This window comes from Colobus angolensis, unplaced genomic scaffold (genome assembly GCF_000951035.1).
Source record: "Colobus angolensis palliatus isolate OR3802 unplaced genomic scaffold, Cang.pa_1.0 Scaffold104, whole genome shotgun sequence".
Lineage (NCBI taxonomy): Eukaryota > Metazoa > Chordata > Mammalia > Primates > Cercopithecidae > Colobus > Colobus angolensis.
In genome coordinates, this window is record NW_012111364.1 from 10,453,648 (window position 1) to 10,457,333 (window position 3,686).

General features: G+C 41.7%; 1 pseudogene; it reads left to right on the plus strand.

The window, feature by feature from the left end:
* The first annotated feature begins 2,546 nt into the window (after positions 1 to 2,546).
* On the plus strand, positions 2,547 to 3,305 carry LOC105512896 (annotated as a pseudogene).
* Positions 3,306 to 3,686: the final 381 nt, after the last annotated feature.

A 3,686-nucleotide genomic window follows, 5' to 3' on the forward strand; every position in this document is an offset into this window, starting at 1 on the left:
CAGGGATTCAACTTCTTCCTGGTTTAGTCTTGGGAGAGTGTAAGTGTCCAGGAAATTATCCATTTCTTCTAGATTTTCTAGTTGATTTGCTTTTTAAAGCAAGGAAGTGACATAATCAGATTTGAATTTGAGAAAAATTACCCTCATGGCACCCTAGAGAACAGATTGGAGGGGCCAATACTAGAGGAAGTTGGGAAGATATTGTAGAAATCCAGATGAGATAATGGGTTGAACTAGAGTGAAAGTGTGGATAGAAAAAACTCAGTGAATGTAAGAGTTATTAAATAGAATAAACAAGATTTGGTGATAGGTTGGATAAAGGTGGGGAGGGAAAAAAAGGAATGTATTTCATGCAGAGGTAAGTAAGAGAAACACATCAAAGATGACACTCAGTTTCGGGTAATGACAGCTGGGTGATTGTTCATAAAAAGAAGCCCAGAGAGGGTGATCAGGTTTAGGGCAATTGAATGGAGTTTTGAATTGTCGTCTTGGGTCTTAGGATAGCTAGGGGTAGATATGTAAGGAATGCTTGGATTCAGAGGTATGGAGCTCATGAGAGAGATGTAGTCTGGGAAGAGATCTGGATATCATCAAATACATGGTTCAGAGAGCCAAAGGAGTTGATGGAGTACCCAGGGAGGCAATGGAGTAAGAAGAGATCTAAGACCAAAATCCTAAGAACAAACTGTAAGGATGTTTGGTGCGGTACTTTGAGTAAGCAGGTGTTTCTTTCCATTCCTGAATGTGAAAGGTACTATTAACTGTGTCCAGAGTTAGGGCCCATTTACATGATCTCAGGAAATTTGCCTCGCAGTCTTTTTGGAAGAGTTACTATCATCTAGTGTTGACTGTCACGCCTGCACTGTCTCCTTGCACAGGGGACTCTAATGGGACTACCCTATTGGCATCACTATTTGATGACCAGTATGGGGTGGTTGTCTGTGAGAAACTGATGCAGAGGTACCTAAAGGAATGCCTAGCACCCTACGAGCAACATGAGAACCTCTGAGTGGGTAAGACCACTGAAAAGCAAGTGTCTAAAGGGTCACTTGATGGGGACATGACCAATAGTTGCTGACCCAACAGGTCACCTTTAAAAATTCAATTACATTTTCCTCTCGGAGGAAGCGTAATGGTAGTTAAAGGCATAGGTGCTAGGAAAACTAAAAAGGTTGAAATCCCACTTCTTGCTCTTATCAGCTATTTGACACCTAGCAAGTTATTTCATTCCCCTAAGCTTCCGATTATTCATCTATAAAACAAATAGCAAATCATAGGGAAGCTGAGGTTTAAATAATTTTTATAACATGATCTATATAATAGATGAATAGCTGTATACCATATGTAATCTAATAATCAATATAAATCTCAGTATCTGGCATACATTCTATGTTAACTACCTATGCTTGATGTCAGTTTATTGCCTCTCTTCTCCAAAGTGTTTCTGCTTTACCAGCTCTGTGATTATGGAGATTTAAATATTTTTCCTTTATAGTGAGAAAATATCTAGCTTTATCAGTGGAGAGTGCTGGAGGATCATTGCAAAAGCAGGGATTTATCTAGTGTGCTGCCAGTTTTGCTTCTCCTTTGCTCCTACTGCACAGATGCCAGCAGCATGTATATTGGGACACTGGCATACTCTGCCTACCTGCATGTCCAGGATGTAAAGTCTCTTGCCAAGCTTGTAGCCTGGCCTGGACTGGTGATTACCTCACCTGGCACTCAGGACATGATCAGTGAACATTTCATGCTATGGGGCACCCTGCTCACAAGTAAACTCCAGATGCCCTGACTCCCTCTTTGTGCCTACCTGGTTATCAGCTCTGCCCATCCGTACCTGAGTTGCTTATTATGTAACTCTAGACACACACACATTGTGCACTCTAAGCCACACATTTCCTTAGGCCTCATACCCTCTGTGTGCCTGTTACCATCCTCAACCTGTCTGCATTGCATAAGGTTGTTTCTTAAGATGCCCAGATATCCACACTGCATATCCGTCTGTACACGGCCTTACCAATGAGCAGAATCCCCAAATTCCCAATTCCTCTGTAAGCCTGCCTGCCTGCCAGCACCATCACACCTGCCAGAGGGTAGTTTCCTGCTTGCTTAGCAAGTATACACTAGCTCTAGCCTGGGCAACACAGCAAATGCCTCTGCTATTTACTAGGCTCTGAGTTCTAACCTTGGGAAGGGCCTCTCTTTCCAAGTTTGTTCTTCTGTGGGCACTCTGCCTTATCCCTAGGGTATTCCTTTGAGTTCTCTTTACACCTTTACAACAGCTTTACAGTTACTACCCTACTTAATACTTTTTATATTAAATTTTCCATATTCAAATTGATCGTTTGTTTCCAGAATGAACACTGATTGCTATACTATTTTTAGATATTATCTTATTCAACTAATGTTTATTGAGTCCCTGCAGTGTGGCTGGCACTTTATAACTATTGGTCAAACATCAGAGAACAAAACAAAATTTCTGCCTTATGGAACTTGCATTCTCTATAGAAAGACTGAGATTGGGCTCTCTCCTCCTACCACCCAAGATGCCAAAAAGAAAAGGCAATGGGAAGAAGCAGGTGGCCAAGAAAGTGGTGAATCCCCTGTTTGAGAAAAGAATGAAGAATTTTGGCACTGGACAGGACATCCAGCCCAAAAGGGAGCTCACCTACTTTATGAAATGGCCCCATTGTATCAGATTGCAGCACCAGAGAGCCATCCTCTATAAGTGGCTGAAAGCACCTCCGGCGATTAACCAGTTCACCCAGGCCTTGGACCGCCAAACAGCTACTCAGCTTCTTAAGCTGGCCCACTGACCAGAGAAGAAGCAGAGGCTGTTGGACTGGGCTGAGAAGAAAGCTGCTGGCAAAGGGTAAGTCTCCACTAAGAGATCACCTGTCCTTCAAGCAGGAATTAACACCATCACCACCTTGGTGGAGAAAAAGAAGGCTCAGTTGGTGGTGACTGCAAAGGACATGGATCCCATTGAGCTGGTGTCTTCCTGCCTGCCCTGTGTCATAATATGGGGGCCCCTTACTGCATTATCAAGGGAAAGGTAAGACTGGGGCATCCAGTCCACAGGAAGACCTGCACTACTGTAGCCTTCACACAGCTTAACTTGGACAACAAAGGAGCTCTGGCTAAACTGTTGGAAGCTATCAGGACCAATTACAACGACAGATATGATGAGATTCCCCATCACTGGGGAGGCAACATCCTGAGTCCCAAGTCTGGCTCGCACTGCCAAGCTGGAAAAGCCAAAGGCTAAAGAACTTGCCGCCAAATGGTTAAATGTACACTGTTGAGTATTCTGTACATAAAAATAATTAAAATACTACAAATTATCCTTTAAAAAAAAGACAGATTGTGGCGACAGAGTTAAACAATGTGAGATGTGTCTTTAGGTCTAGAAGACACAAAGGTACTCTCACATGTTTCATAAAGCTATGCTTTGAGAACAAATCCAATATTTTGAAGATATTCACTGTACTATTTTATTGAAGTGTTACAATGTTGCCTTTCTCCCTATTTGAGATTAGTTGGTTTAAAATATTATCTATTCCAACTCCCATTCATTCAAATGTTTTTACCATAATCTTTTTGTTTAGTCATATTTTAAAATAAAATTGCTATTGAGTAAGCTTGTCTTACAAGTTCATTATGATATACATTTTAAATGTAAAATT